The sequence below is a fragment of the Bos javanicus genome, chromosome 16 (assembly GCF_032452875.1).
Source record: "Bos javanicus breed banteng chromosome 16, ARS-OSU_banteng_1.0, whole genome shotgun sequence".
Lineage (NCBI taxonomy): Eukaryota > Metazoa > Chordata > Mammalia > Artiodactyla > Bovidae > Bos > Bos javanicus.
The window spans coordinates 64023255-64039979 of record NC_083883.1 but is presented as its reverse complement, the minus strand read 5'-3'; the positions used below and the strand labels follow the sequence as shown (position 1 = coordinate 64039979).

The window sequence follows — 16725 nt, the reverse complement described above, 5'->3', positions numbered from 1 at the left end:
AAGACAATGACTATAAAAGCCTGAATACTATTCCCAGCTATTAATTAGTACTCAAGAAATACTCATTCTCCTTAAATAAGAAGAAATTCTATTACTAGATGGTGTCAGATACTCACTGTGAAACCTTCATTCTGGAGGGTCCTTAACATTTAGATGGATTCTCCTCTATCTGGAATGGCTTGTGTATTATCCTATTCAAAATATGAGGTTTTGTAATATGGGGTTATGTTACCTTTTCAGTGCTTCCTCAGCTGGAAATCTACAGCTGGCTATGAACCCCTCCCCACCACCTCCTACTATGGTACTTAAGGTCCTCGCAGTGAAAAACTGAGTTACACAGAGGATTGCTCCTGGCCAAAGACCCTAGTATATTATGCTTACAAGACCTGACAGTTTATTTGGCACAGATTGGATGGACTCTGACAGGAAAATTAGATGGTGTCCCCCTGAATGAGGGAAATGAATCTCTTCACTAGCAAATACAGTACTCAAGGTAAGCAAAGTCAGGGTTGGATGGAAAATGGAAAGGAAATGTTAAGAGTCTAGCTTTTAAGATTTATGGATGAGCCCCAAAAGAATAGTTTTAGTTCTTCTGTTCATTAAAGCACAGAATGCCTAGTTAAGGTTTTCCTAAAGAGAAGCCATAGCTCTCACAAGTTTACATGGAGGCCAGAATGAGATAGAAGGGGGATAGTAAGGCAAAAGACAGTTGAAAAAACAAACAACAAACAAACGGAAAAAGGTGTTGCCTGGCTCCACTTTGAAAGACCCTGAGTGTCCAGTCATACTAGCATATATCCAGGTGCAAAATCTCTGACATCCCAAAGCACTGACACTGTGATAAAACATGTTAACTGTTTTTAGCCATTAAAAAAAAAAAAAAAAACTTGGTCTTCCTTGAAAGTAGTATACATTGCAATATCTAAACATTCAAGCACAAAGAGATCATCAGATACTGCCACCTATATATAGCATCACCATGGAAACCACAGCTACAAATGCTGACAACTCAAATACCACAAGTAGCGCTGATATTGGTGATGTGATTGTCTGACAAGGTAAGCAACTCCTAGTAAATTTCTAAATAAAGCAAAATTTTACCTTGATTTAAATGCTGATTACATTCCAGGAAAATTCTGTGTGTGTGAATTAAAAACATGCAAATAATACTTTGTGTTTATTTGTAAGGTACAGTTAAGTTCCAGGTCATATCATTTTTTCAACCATATTGATATCCAGTAGGACATTCAAAAGGTGGGGCAATTTTTTTATTGGGAAGGAATTGTCCTAGGCATTATAAGACATTACAACATCTCATCCATATCTCTGCTAAGAAAAATGCCAGTAATAATCTCTGTCCCAATTATTGGGACAATAGAGACATCTTGTAAATTTCCAAAACACCTTAGAACAATAATTCTTAACCCTGGCTGCATACAGAATTACACAGAGCTTTAACTTAATACTGACATTTGGGCAGCATCTGCAGAGCTTCTGATATGTTAATAGTTGGTCAGGACCGATTCCTGGTCATTCGGGGTTTTAAAAACTGTTCAGTTGATTCTATGCAGTAGCCAAGGCTGAGAACCATGCCGTAAGGGAGCTTCTGCCCTTTTGAGCACCATTGCCTTAGCTGAGTCAGATTACCAGAACATTGACCTGACAGGTTTTCTTTCTGCCTCATGGAGCTATTTCCTGTCAGATGGAGCTCAAGGGCCTCCTAACCTAGAACAACCCCTCTAATTATAAAATGAGATGGCAGGTATGTGGCTCTAGGCTTGAAAAGTCAAAGACCTACTTTCAAGAAATCCCAAGTTGGGTAAATGATCAATCACTTATTTTTGAATTTAGAACGAACAGAACACAGTTTAACTAAATAAAAAGTCAACCAGTGACTGATTATTTAGGATATAAACTTGTAGTATATTGTGGCCAAGCACCTTCTAGAACCCCTAGTCATCCCTTGTTAGGCTTACCTTGGGCCTTTGTAAGAAAAATAAATTTATAGTCATTCTTCAGTTGTCTACTGAACCCTTCAGTTAGGAATGGCAGATACATTTATCTCCAGTGCTAACTGGAGAACTGTCTGCCTGGAGAGGACTTTAAAGCCTGATCTAGGCTAATTGAAGAGTGCTGTGGTGGGTTGGTTAGTGATACCTGTCATGCACACAGGATGGGGAGAGGAAAGGAAGTGCCCCAATCCTCCCGTAAACCCTAGGGGAGCAGGCATATTTCTCAAAATTAACAGGTGACTTTTTCAGTCTGGTCAACTTTTGGAAACTGATTGGATTTTATTATGATCATCACTGTCATCAACCAGTGAGTTTCCTTTTACTGAGGTATAGTTATGCACTGCGCATTTATTACCTCATTAATCCTTACAACAACTCTACAAGCTAGGCATTTTCATCACAATCTAAGACCCCACAGCTCACGGCAGGAACTAATCATCTAACCCGTGGTTACCTAATTCTCAAGTCCCACAGCACAATACACAATCTGGAGTGAAATGTGGCCTCAGAGCATCCTCCAAAGCTCTAATGTTCTTTATCCTGCACCCACATCCCTAGGATTCTTGCTCAAATGATACAAGATTCAACAAATACCAAATGATAATACATATACTTGTTTCTCAGTATTTTCCCATTATTTCCTGGTATTGCATCCTGTCCATGTACTTAAAAAACTTAAAAACATATAGCAGGGATGCTTGTGTTAATAAACTTTTCTTTGCTTCGTATTTTTCGTTTGTTGAAAACCTTTTAAAGATTTTCATTTTTCTGCAAGTCCAGTGTAATAGAGGGAATCCAGCTCTTTGCCATAATTCAACACCTAAAAGGGTGTTGGCACATCAGACATTTAATAATTATTTAAAATGAATTAATCAATGCAGTTGACATTTTTGTGCAAGAGCAAATGATTAATTTTGATGAAATTAAAATGTTTAATTTTTATGACATGCAATTTATCAATTTTTCCTTTAATTTTTTTTCAGTTGAATTTTTAATTTTTATTTAAAGTTTTGTTTGTTTATTTAGTTTTTGGTCTCACAGCTTGTGAGATCTTAGTTCCCCACCAGGGATAGAACCAGGAAAACTCAGCAGTGAGTGTGCTAAGCCCTAACCTCTGAACTGCCAGAGAATTCCCCTTTCATGGCTAATTTTTTGTGTGCTAAATCTAAGAAATCTTGGCCTTACCTAATTTTGGTCACAAAATTTCTCTATGCTTTCTTCTAGAAGTTGTATAGTATTATAGAAGTTTTTATAGTATTAACTTTTACATTTAGGCCTATGATCCATTTAATTGACATTGTTTTTTATTATTAAGATTTGTGTAGAGATTAGGATCGGCTCTCTAAATGCATCTTCAGGGGCTCCGCAATGAAGAAGCAGGTGAAACCGTTTATAAGAGTATGGTTATAGAGACTTTCATGGCGGTCCGCTGGTTTAGACTGGCAGCCCTTTCCAAGGCAAGAGGTGTGTGTTGAATCTCTGGTCCAGTAGCTAAGATCCCACATGCAGCAGAAGCAATACTGTCGCAAATTCAATAAAGACTTTTTTTTTAAGGTTGCTTAAATGTATAAGAGAGGAGAGAGAGTTGGAAGATAAAGGAGGGGAGCACCCTTTCTTAGGGGAAAGACTGAAATGATAACTATGACATTGGCATGAGAGATTATGGTCTAAAGGTTGTTGTTCCAGGATAATCTCGGCTTCACAGGCGGGTGGTGGCGGCCCCGCTTGCCAAGGGAGTCACCGAGCTACCTCAGGGAGTCACGGAGCGACCGTAAGGGAGGGGAGCAACTATCGGGCGAGCGGGCGCCTGGGCCGCTGCCTGCAGCACCGGCCTGGCCCCGCCGCCGCCCTGACGTCCCGACGCCCAGCCGAGACAGCGCCCAACAGAGCCGGATCCACCAGGGCCAGGCTGCTCACCGTGTACTGTGTGCAGAGGGTCTTCCTCGAGGTGACATTTTCCCTCCAGGTCGACGCCGACTTGCAGCTGCACACCTCCCGCGCTGTGCGGGCGGAATCCGACGTCCTTGCAGCTGAGAGACAGACCGTCTCCGCTAAAGACCTCACAGACCACCACAGGTCATGGGCTGCTTAAGGCTTACAAGATGGCGGCGCTGGGATTTCATGGCAGAAGAAGAAAGCAGACCCTGGACCTCCGGTGCAGTTCCCGAACTTACCCAACAGACTCCATCGTCTGTCAATACGCTTTCTTCAAAAGAATACAACTGGATACTTTCAGTCAACAATACTTCCTAGAGTGAGAGGTGTGAAGAGAGAGGTGGGTATGGGGAGGTATGCTAAGAGCCATTTTATTTTGAGGTACTTGTTTTTTATAGCCTATTTTACTTACATGGATGAAAGACTCACCTCTTAAAATAAAATCAACCTTCAAGGAAAAAAAATTAAAACCCAAAACCCAAAATTCCCATAGCGCCAGCTACAAGGAGCCCAGCAGTCCCACTAATCTCTTGGAGAAATAGCTTCAGGGCTTGGGCAATCCAGCCTTGCTCTGAGACCTATTGCTTGCCAATCCCCTCTGAGCTGTCTTTGCTGAAGCAACACAATCCACCCCTGGCAGATGCTCTGCTCAGAGAAGATCTTGAGAAATTTTCTAGGGTCCTAATGGAGCCACAAGGAGAGAGCAAGAAAGGATTTGTCTCTTTTCTGTGGACCCTTATAATTTTGAAACTCAGGCAGAAATAGAAGATACAAGGTAATAGCACATTGAAGAAAACATGGCAATAACTATGGAAGAGGCTCTGGAAAGTTTGGGCTGAGTAATGATGCTTTGTATTAACTGCGAAGTGAATGGACATCCTGTGAAATTGTTGGTTGACTCAGGTGCCCAGATGATTATGACGGACCAAGCTCCTGCAGAAAGCTGTAATATAATGAGGCTGGTGGACTATTGGTGGGCAGGGATGGCCAAAGGAATGGGCTCCCAGAAGATTATTGGAACGGTACATCTAGTTCAGGTTCAAAAGGAAGCAGATTTCCTGGCTTGTTCCTTCTCTATACTTTAGGAAGAGCCTGTAGACATGCTTCCAGGACTGGATATGTTGAAATGGCATTGATGTTCCATTGACCTCAAGAAAAATGTACTCATGATGAGGACTACAGGCTCACAGACCATCTTCCTTCCTGAGGGAGAGTTACCAGAGTGTACCCCGTTGGCATATGGGGCCAGGTAAGAGGCCAGAGGAGATTGCAGACCAAGAATTAGCAGAAGCCCTTCAGAAATCCATAGAAGATGCAGAGTGTCAGAATCCATAATGCATAAATATAGTATGTGTGAACTGCAGCTGGAGTGGGCCCCAGACCAGAGGAAAAAAGCAGTAAAGGAACTTACTGGGAATATCAATGCATTTAACCATCAAGCCCATCCTCCCCGACAGAGACTTGTGACTGGTAATTCTTAAGTCTTACTGATTCTGTCTCTGCCTTAGTCTGCGCCCCCCCATCAAGCCCAGTGACCCAGACAGCATTGAACCTAAAGTTGTGAAGACATTGAAGGCCTCAGCTGAATTCCAGATAACCCTCAGAAATGAAAGAACATCTTCCTCTACAGGACCTTACTGATTGTGCTTCTTCATCAGACAATGCTCCAGCAAACCAGAGTACAGCTATTCCTTTTCAGAATTCACTCAAAAGAAGCCGTTGGTGCAGATGACCTAGAGAAATCTGCCGAAAGCAGCATGTGTGTGGTCACTCACTCAGTTGTGTTTGGCTTTTTGTGACCCCATGGACTGTAGCCGACCATGCTCCTCTGTCCACCGGATTATCCCATTAGAATACCAGAGTGGGGTTTCCTCCTTCAGTTGATCTTCCAGACCTAGAGATCGAACCCACATCTCCTGCAGATTCGATACCCGGAGCCACCTGGGAAGCTGAAGAAACACCCAGGGCCTCATCATCTCCACACAAGACAGAAAGCTAGTTTATCTGTCACAACTACTAGGAAGCAAGAACTCCAGAGGCTTATAGGTGAAAACGATTGGCATCCAGAATATCAGTACCTGAGTCACGTAAATAGCCTTCAGCCCCATGAAGAACCAAGGAATGAACAGCATGGGGTACACAACAAAATGCTTCACATGATGGAGAACATCTTTGTAACACAGAAGACCTCGAACTTCTTGAAGAAAGGTAACAGAATCAACAAGAAGTGTTTGTTTGGAAACTACAGTGAAAGGAGACAGGCTAAGAGAAAAGAATTTTAGCAGCAGGATGCTTTGGCTCCTCAAATTCAGAAACTCTTATGTAAATAGATACAGTAGAACAATCCCTAGTTGCTATGCTTAATTCAGCAGGCAATCAGAATACTAATGTCAAGAACATTGGTGTATCTGATCTCACCTTAGATAGTCCCTTGATGGAAGTAGAAATGTAACCCTTCCTCTGAAACTTTGAGTAAGTCCATTTCCATTCAGGATGTACAGCTTCCAGAAAATAATGTTGAACAAATGAATATAAGTCTCTTTAAGTCTCTGTGGCAGTTAGCCCTCTGTGGAGTCAACAGAGGGCTATCTATAACAGCAGCCTTGAAGGAACTAAATGAATTTTTGGTCTTTTGTAGTAAACCAGCTTCAGAAAATGCATCTGAAGATGTTATCTGTCAATCAGAGACAGTAACTGAGGGCCACACAGGTATTAAAGACCTTTCTGAAAGATGGTCCCCAAATGAGCATCTTATAGCTACCCAGAGTGATCCGTGTTCACAAGTCTCCTTTCATTAGGCCATATCTGTGAAGACAGAAGAATTAACAGACACTTCAGCTGGAGTAGAAGATGTAGAAAATATTAACTTCAGGGGTCCAGGTGATGACCTGGTAACTGATAAGGAAGGTGTCCCCAAGTCTAGGGAATTGATAAATGAGAGCAGTTCTGTCACTCTGAAAGTGAAAGTGAAGTTGCTCAGTCATGTCTGACTCTTTGTGACCCCGTGGACTGTAGCCCACCAGGCTCCTCCCTCCACGGGATTCTCCAGGCAAGAATACTGGAGTGGGTTGCCATTTCCTTTTCCAGGGGACCTTCCTGACCCAGGGATCGAACCCAGGTCTCCTGAATTGCAGGCAGACACTTTAACCTCTGAGCCACCAGGGAAGCCCTCTGTCACTCTAGCCTTAGCTAAAATATCTAATCAGCTACACTGCATCTTCGGGATAGAAATTTCACCCAGAGTTTTAGCAAGTGAGGAGGATGCCCTCAATCAAGCTTCTGAGCAAACTGAGTCATCGTCATCCAGGTTCATATTGGTTAAAGATTTAGATCAGGGCACACAGAATCCAGTGGCAGACAGGCCTGAGGCCAGAGAAAATGTTCTGAAGCTGCAGAGCCACTTCTGAAATTTGAACCTCCTCCCAGTCATGCATCACGTCCTTCCTTTCTTGCACCATTAATTTTTCCTGCTGCAGACATTGACCAGATTCTCTGTGCTGGCTATCTTTTGCAGGAAGTTCTTGGTGCTTTGCTCTCAAATGGTGGAAATGCAGACTTTGCACTTCTTGTTTGCTGTCAGAGAGTATTGTAGTTCCTGCATAACCTTGGAAAAGTGAGCTAGACATTACTTCATTCCTTTAAAAAAGCTATAACATTCACATCCATACTCACTGTTTATACAGTATATGTAAAACCAGCAAGCAGAATGTTGAGCCAGATTTTTTTATTTTTTGGCCCAAGTACTCTGATTTCTTGTCTTATGAATTTGTCTATTCTATGTGTTAAAATTTGGGTCTTCAAAAGTGTATTGGCACTTATGTGCATACAAAAGCTTTTTATTATCATTAAGATGATGTATTCTGGAATAAAACTGATGCAAAACTGATGAAAATATTATATATTTTTCTTTGCAGGGTAGCACTGTGGTAGAGAATCTGGCTGCCAATGCAGGAGACACAAGAGATGCAAATTTGATCCCTGGTTCAGGAAGATTCCTCTGGAGAAGGAAATGGCAACCCACTCCAGTATGCTTGCCTGGAGAATTCCATGGACCAAGGAAGCTGGTAGGTTACAGTCCATAGCGTTGCAAAGAGTCAGACATGACTGAACACACACACACACACACACACACACACACACATATAGCATAAAAAGTAAAAATAAAATAAACCCTATCTTGTCTGAAAAATAATCTTCTACCCAGTGCTCAAGAAACAGATGGACCACCAATAGGAAGTTGAAGCCTATGGGTGGGAAGGGCAGAGAGGTCAAGGACCCGCTATTCTGGTCAGCCTCTAACTGTTTTGACTTTGAGTTGTGATACCTACCTGAAAAAGATCTCTCTGTTTAGGGACTTTATTGGGGGTGGGGGGAAGTCATGGGAAGGGGATGTGCTGAGAAGGATCTTGTCCTCTGAATTCATACAGCTCCTGAGAAGACTTGATTTCATGGCCAGAATGGCAACCAAGGCTTCTGTCTGCTCACAATTCCAGTTGCACATTTATACCATATTTTTAGTGGCGCTAGTAGTAAATAACCCACCTGCCAACGCAGGTGTAAGAGATGCAGGTTCCATTCCTGGGTCGGGACGATTCCCTGGAGGAGGGCACAACAACCCACTCCAGTAACCTTGCTTGGAGAATCCCATGGACAGAGGAGTGTGGTGGGCCATGTTCCATAGGGTCACAAAGAATCGGACACAGTTGGAGTGTCTTAGCATGCATGCACCATATTTTTATTTCTCTGATATTCTGGAAAGGACTGAACAAAAGGATATGGACTTTGTTAGATCTTCATTAGATATATGGGGAAACATTTGCTTCTCACACCTGGGCTTGTATTCTTTATTGTTTGTTTCACATATTCATGCTCAGGATCACTCTACTGGCAGGAAGGACATCCCCTGACTTCAAATCCCACTTACCTGTTGGCCAGAATCCAATCCAAGTGTTCATCTGTGAATCCAACTACTCAGGCATTCTTAGTGATCTCTTTTTTTCCTAGTCAATAAAGAGCTCTAATAACCAGAAGTAACCAGGAGCTCTAATAACCAGAAATAACCAGGAGTTGGAGAGATGCTGTGTGTATATAGAAAAATGTGACACAACTCATACCTATCAAGGAGCTTCCAGCCTAGTGAAGGAGTCAGATGCATCAACAGCTTATTATAACACTGCTGTGAGAAAGATGTGCACAGGCAACTGTGGAAGCACCAAGGTTGGACATCTGTACGACCAGGCTGGTATGTACAGGGAAGACCAGAGTATGTAGTATGGAGTCATGGAAGATTTTCTGGAGGAGGTAATAGCTTTTGTTGAGTTTTGAGATTAACTTGGTCTAGACTATCAATGGGGTGGTTTCAAGCAAAACTGTTAAAATCACAGAGTTGTGAGATGGCATGGGAAATCCAGAGAACTTCAGATAGTTTTGCAGCCATACACAGCCCCTCTTAGCTCACTTTTTCAAAAAAGTTTTTTAAAATTTCTTTTTTTTGGCTGCGCTAGGTCTTCTTTGCAGTACACAGGCTCCTTTAGTTTTGGAGCTCAGGCTCTCGAGTGTGCAGGCTCAGTAGTTGCGATGCCTATGCTTAGTTGTCCTGTGGCATATGGGACCTTAGTTCCCGTACCAAGGATCAAACCCACCACCCCTGCACTGGGAGACAGATTCTTAACCACTGGACCACCAGGGAAGTTCCCTAAATTAAAAAAAAAAAAAATTTTTTTTTTACAACAGGTCTTTGTTGGTTATCTATTTTAAATACAGCAGTGTGTACATGTCAATTCCAAACTCCCAAACTATCCCTCTCTCTCACCCTTCTCCCCTGGTAATCATAAATTCGTTTTCTAAGTCTGCGAGTGTTTCTGTTTTATAAATAAGTTCATTTGTATCATTTTTTTAGATTCCTCAAATAAGCTATGTCATATGCTATTTGTCTTTCTTTGTCTTTCTTACCTCACTTAGTATGATAATCTCCAGGTTCATCCATGTTGCTACAGATGGCATCAGTTCATTCTTTTTAATGGCTGAGTAATATTCCACTGTGTATATATACCACATCTTCTTTATTCATTCATCTGTAAATGGGCATTTAGGTTTCAGCTCATTTGTAACTGCTTTCCTTCAACTTTCTTCAGAGGAAACTAGGAGGGCTCTCTGATGGCAACATGCAATTCCTCATCTCAATTGTCCCAAGCAAGTCTATTTCTTGGCCCCTGACTCAGTTCAACAAAATTGTGCAGAAATTTAGAAATCTACTGTTACTTACACAGCTCCCTGTGTGTGTGTGTGTGTGTGTGTGTGTGTGTAGGGGGGGATATTACTCCCTCTTCTTAGCAGTTTATCATAGGGTCTCACATAATGTCCACTCCTTGAGGACTTCGGACAATTCTATTCTCTATACTTGGCTTGATTTATAGTGATGTGTTAGAAAGCCTTACAGCTTAGCTCCCTAAGGGGACTAGTCACCCTTAAGACAGCTCCAAGAGTGACTGGGATGTAAAATATAAGAGAGGTGGCATGAAATGTAACTAGATGGAATATGAGTGGGAAATCTTTGACAGTAGACAGAGCGGCAAAAGGAATATCAGGCTGTTGCCATATAAACTGAGCCACAGAGATAAAAATTTGCTTATTCTTTGAGCAATTATCCCTAATTGCTCTAGGGTACAAGCCGTTCCATCCTACTGAATGATACATACATTATCTGAGGGCAAAAAAAGTGAAAGTGTTAGTTGCTCAGTCATGTCTGACTCTGCGACCCCATGAACTATAGCCCACAGTCCTGCCTAATTTAATTTCCATGGTGTCCACTCTGATTCCACACACATGTTGAAGCACAAAGAAAGTAGTACAAAATATGCTGGTTGGTGGATTTGTATGGGCTACCAAGAAAGGTTGCATAGACTTTTAGAAAGGGATCTCTTGCATTGTATAGAGTCAGATTCTTAAAAGGCAGGGAGGAGTAGAGATTGTATATTTATCTGGAGTCTAAGATCCTCTCCAGTTACTCCAGCCTATTCAAAATGGCTGGATTTCTCTCAGTTTTCCACTCTCTGCCACTGGAAGGCAGCATCATTTCCGTTTGCCTCTGGGACAAGGATTCTCTCTGTATCCATCCCATCATACATAGTATGGTCATAAATACATAATACGCACAAAAATATGTATTTTATCAGCACAAACAGGCACCTGAAGCTTTGACCTCGATTGACTGGGAAAATGTTACCTGGTGTTCCGGCCAACTGGCCCCAAAGCTCATACAATGCTTTGACCTCCAGTGCTCCCTGAAGGAGCTGCCCAGATAGAAACTGCTTTCTGTGAAGCTGAATGGTAGATTAATTCTGAAAGCCACAGTTGGAAAGCTCAAACATTACAGAATTCTATATTGAGTACACAGGGTTTAGATGGGGTTGATGGTCTTTTCCTGTTGAGTTTTATGCAACCCTGGGCCCCTAGGGAATTTCCACAGAACATCAGTTTAGAGCATGCTGGCCCCGTGTGTTGTAGCTTTCTGTTTATTTCTTAGTGGTTGCAATATAATGGCACTTCTGCTTATGCCAGTAGTCTGAAACCCTTTAGAAAACTAGAAATATAATGCCCTATCCTGCATTGCGGCAGATTCTTTACCATCTGAGCCACCAGGGAAGCCCAGGTTAAGAAGCCAAAGTATTTTCCAAGCATATTTTTCTCAAGGCCCATGTTTTCAAGTTTGCCTCTGCCTTTGGTGATGGTGAAACTCAAGGAAAGCTGTTTAATTTGATCATTATTGTCAGTGTGCCAATTAAGCAGTGTCAGGGTGTCTCGGGCTGTCCTGGAAAAGATTTGTCAATCAGTTTAGCAGAACTTCTCAAAGCTTGTGACATCAGAGGAGTTCAGCTTATTTCTGAGTCACAAGATGGGATGGCCAAGACCAAGGACATGGTCAGCCTCACTCAGACATACAGCTTCCATCAAAGTCAAGTCTTGGGCTGGCCTCTTGCGTAAGCGTCTTTTCTTTTTTATTTTCAGGGGGCAATCTTATTTCCCTTATTTTACTTATGATTTTAATTGAAACATAGTGGATTCACAATATTATATTAGTTTCAGGTTACAGTATAGTGATTCAATATTTTATACTCCTTTTAAAGTTATTACAAATTAATGGCTACATATCCCTGTCCTGAACAATATATCTTTGTTGCTGCTTAAGCTTCTTTAAGGAAGATTTGCTTTGACAGGTGACTAGTGTGAAGACCAAGGTTATAAACTACTACATATAAGTAGGGAGCACAGACCATGCAAAGTTATATAGGAAGGTATTCAGCTTTTCTTCCTTTTAGCTTTACTGAAGGCTCTCCAGCATTTTCAAAGGCAAAGTCAGCACTGTTCCTTTCACAAACATGTAGTGAGCCTGAACTCTGGCCAGGGCCAGGACACAAGGGAATATGAGAGCTGGAGAGAGGATTTGGCCATCACACCTGTTGCAGATGGGCTTGCACTGGGCTAAGGGTCATGGCCAAAGACAAGTCTTTACCATGTGACATGTTCATGAGAATAAATAATAAAAAGTAAGTGAAATATTACTTTTAAAAAGGAAATAAACATTAAACAAATGGAAACTTTGACTGATTTTTGAGCTACTATTATAATGGAAGAGTCACAATGTGTATCATAAAAGACATGATTATAATGTACACAGTTACCACCCAAATAATATAGGTATTTTCTAATTTCCTATGAGAATGCAGAAGAAGGAGTTATTGACAAGAGTTTAACTTTCTTCCTGCAGAGAATTTGCAACACTAAAGATAGAGAAAGCCTGGTGGAATCACCAACCAGAAAGACAATGGCCTTGATTCATTCACTCAGCAAATATTTAGAGTACTTACCATATGTTGACTAGATGGACCTTTGTTGGCAAAGTAATGTCTCTGCTCTTTAATATGCTATCTAGGTTGGTCATAATTTTTCTTCCAAGGAGCAAGCATCTTTTAATTTCATGGCTGCAATCACCATCTGCAGTGATTTTTGGAGCCCCCAAAATAAAGTCTATCACTGTTTCCATTGTTTCCCCATCTATTTGCCATGAAGTGATGGGACCAGATGCCATGACCTTCGTTTTCTGAATGTTGAATTTTAAGCCAACTTTTTGACTCTCCTCTTTCACTTTCATCAAGAGGCTCTTTAGTTCTTCTTCGCTTTCTATTGTAAGAGTGGTGTCGTCTGCCTATCTGAGGTTATTGATATTTCTCCCGGCAGTCTTCATTCCAGTTTAGTATTTCTCATGGTGTACTCTGCATATAAGTTAAATAAGCAGGGTGACAATATACAGCCTTGACGTACTCCTTTCCCAATTTGGAACCAGTCAGTTGTTCCATGTCCGGTTCTAACTGTTGCTTCCTGACCTGCATACAGATTTCTCAAGAGACAGGTCAGGTGGTCTGGTATTCCCACTCTTTAAGAATTTTCCACAGTTTGTTGTGATCCATGCAGTCAAAGGCTTTGGCATAGTCAATAAAGCAACAGTTGATGTTTTTCTGGAACTCTCTTCCTTTTTCGATGATCCATTGGATGTTGGCAATTTGATCTCTGGTTCCTCTGCCTTTTCTAAATCCAGCTTGAACATCTGGAAGTTCACTGTTCACATACTGTTGAAGTCTGGCTTGGAGAAGTTTGAGCATTACTTTACAAGCGTGTGAGATGAGTGCAGTTGTACAGTACTTTGAGCATTCTTTGCATTGTCTTTCTTTGGGATTGGAATGAAAACTGACCTTTTCCAGTTCTGTGGCCATTGCTGAGTTTTCCAAATCTGCTGGCATATTGAGTGAAGCACTTTCACAGCATCGTCTTTTAGGATTTGAAATAGCTCAACTGGAAATCCATCACCTCTACTAGCTTTGTTCGTATTGATGTTTCCTAAGGCCCACTTGACTTCACCTTCCAGGATGTCTGGTTCTAGGTGAGTGATCACACCATCGCAGTTATCTGGGTCATTAAGATCTTTTTTGTATAATTCTTCTGTGTATTCTCGCCACCTCTTCTTAATATCTTCTGCTTCTGTTAGATCCATACAATTTCTGCCCTTTATTGAGCTCATCTTTGCATGAAATATCCCCTTGGTATCTCTAATTTTCTTGAAGAGATTTCTAGTCTTTCCCATTCTATTGTTTTCATCTATTTTTTTGCATTGATCACCAAGGAAGCCTTTCTTATCTCTCCTTGCTATTCTTTGAAACTCTGCTTTCAAATGGATATATCTTTCCTTTTCTCCTTTGCCTTTCACTTCTCTTCTTTTCACAGCTATTTGCAAGGCCTCCTCAGACAACCATTTTGCCTTTTTGCATTTCTTTTTCTTGGGGATGGTCTTGATCACTGCCTCCTGTACAATGTCACGAACCTCCATCCATAGTTCTTCAGGCACTCTATAAGATCTAATCCCTTGAATCTACTTGTCACTTCCACTGTATAATCGCAAAGGTTTTGATTTAGGTCATACCTGAATGGTCTAGTGGTTTTTCCTACTTTCTTCAATTTAAGTCTGAATTTGGCAATAAGGAGTTCATGATCTGAGCCACAGTCAGCTCCCGGTCTTGTTTTTGCTGACTGTATAGAGCTTCTCCATCTTCAGCTGCAAAGAATATAATCAATCTGATTTCTGCATTAACCATCTGGTGATGTCCATGTGTAGAGTTTTCTCTTGTGTTGTTGGAAGAAGGGGTTTGCTATTACCAGTACATTCTCTTGGCAAAACTCCATTAGCCTTTGCCCTGCTTCATTTTGTACTTCAAGGCCAAATTTGCCTGTTACTTCAGATATTTGTTGAGTTCCTACTTTTGCATTCCAGTCCCCTATAATGAAAAGGACATCTTTTTTGGGGTGTTAGTTCTAGAAGGTCTTATAGGTCTTCATAGAACGATTCAGCTTCAGCTTCTTCAGCATTACTGATCAGGGCATTGACTTGGATTACTGTGATATTGAATGGTTTGCCTTGGAAATGAACAGAGATCATCCTGTCGTTTTTGGGTTACATCAATTAACAAAAGAGAAGAAGATTCCTACCTTTATATTCTAGCAAAGAAAACAGACAATGATCAATAAAAGCACTTCCTCTCTTTAATCTTTTTATTTACTAAATTTTTTAATCGAAAAAATAATTGATTTACAGTGTATTAATTTCTGCTGTACAGTAAAGTGATTCAGTTATATTTATATGTGTGTGTGTGTATTACACACACTCTTTTTTCATATTCTTTTCCATTATGGTTTATCACAGCATGTTGAATATAGTCACCTGTGCTATACGATAGGACCTTCTTGTTTGTCCATTCTATACATAATAGTTTGCATTTGCTGATTTCCACCTCCACTCCATCCCTCCTCCAAGCCCCTCCCCATTGGCATTCACAAGTCTATTCTCTCTGAGAATCTTTTGAGTCTTTTTCTGTTTCATAGATAGGCTCATTTGTGTCGTATTTTAGATTCCACATATAAGTGAAATAATATGATATTTGTCACTCTTTTTCTGACTTACTGCACTTAGTATGATCATCTCTAGTTCCATCCATGTTGCTGCAAATGGCATTATTTCCTTCTTTTTTATGGCTGAATGGAATTCCATATGTGGCGCACCCTCCTTATCTACTCATCTGTCAACGAACATTCAGGTTGTTTCCTTGGCTATTGTGAACAGTGCAAAAATACTTCCTCTTAAGTAACAGGGAGAAATCTAATTGGTTTTTTGTTGCCATCAGCTACTAGAAACCATAAGACATTATAGCTCTTGATCCTGAAGTCTCATTGTTGGATCCTGTAGAATCCAACAATGTGTTACAATGATAATTGCCCCAAATAGATCCTAGAGACAGTTTTAAAATCAATGTGGGCCAGTGGTGTGCTGGTAAATGCTTAACAATCGGCTCTCAGAAATAAATAATAAAAGCAATTAAGTCCCCATTTGTAGCATTTTTCATTTTTTAATTTTTGTGGTAGAAATACTCTAACTATAACCATTTCAAATTAACATGATATATCACTAAACACAGCTTTGGGGGAAAAAAATATGTACAATGACCCTTAAAAACCAGTGCAACCTTGCTCCAGCACACCACTGATTGCAGGCTCATAGGGTAATGAAAGGGACCTCAAAGTCTATGAATAAATATTTCTTGCTCGTGGTGTATTGCCATCAATTCTGACAGAGGTGTCACAAGTGAATTGCTACAAATACCGTATTTCCTTAAATCGCCTCATTGACTCAACAAAATCTTTTGAGGGGGACAGAAATAGAAACATTAAACATATTTGTTTTATTTACTAACTAGAGCACATACAGTACTTAAAGTTTCTTTTTATTTATTTTGACAATGGGCAGTTATGCAGAGCATTGTAGTGAGAAGCTGCTATTTTGGGAGATCTTTACTGCTTTTGCAGATTTAATATTGACCTTGAACTTGAGATACATTAAAGAGTATCTGGGTTTGGTCTATATTTCTTATTGGGTTAAGCATATATTTTGTTTTCTTAATTAAGTTATGTATTGAGGATCATTAAACAGTTCCTCTCGAAAATCAGCCAGATTTTGTCAGACCCATGTCTGAGTCCTTTCATGAAGGGTAAGTCATTTACACCAAATTATTCCACCTGGGTGTTTGTTGTCTCTGATTTCACTGTGTGTGTTTATCCAACAAAATGAAACCCTACTCGGGTCTAAAGCACACTTGGTTGTTCCTTTAATAAAAACTGTGCAAGAGTGCTCACTCCTCTTCTGACAAAATTTGATTCACTTCTGAAGGTGTCTGCC

The 16725-nt window shown here is 40.7% G+C and overlaps 2 pseudogenes; both read left to right on the top strand.

Annotated features, from left to right (window-relative positions):
- Positions 1–1589: 1589 nt before the first annotated feature.
- On the top strand, positions 1590–5487 carry LOC133227374 (protein DDI1 homolog 2-like; annotated as a pseudogene).
- On the top strand, positions 5282–7539 carry LOC133227373 (regulatory solute carrier protein family 1 member 1-like; annotated as a pseudogene).
- Positions 7540–16725: the final 9186 nt, after the last annotated feature.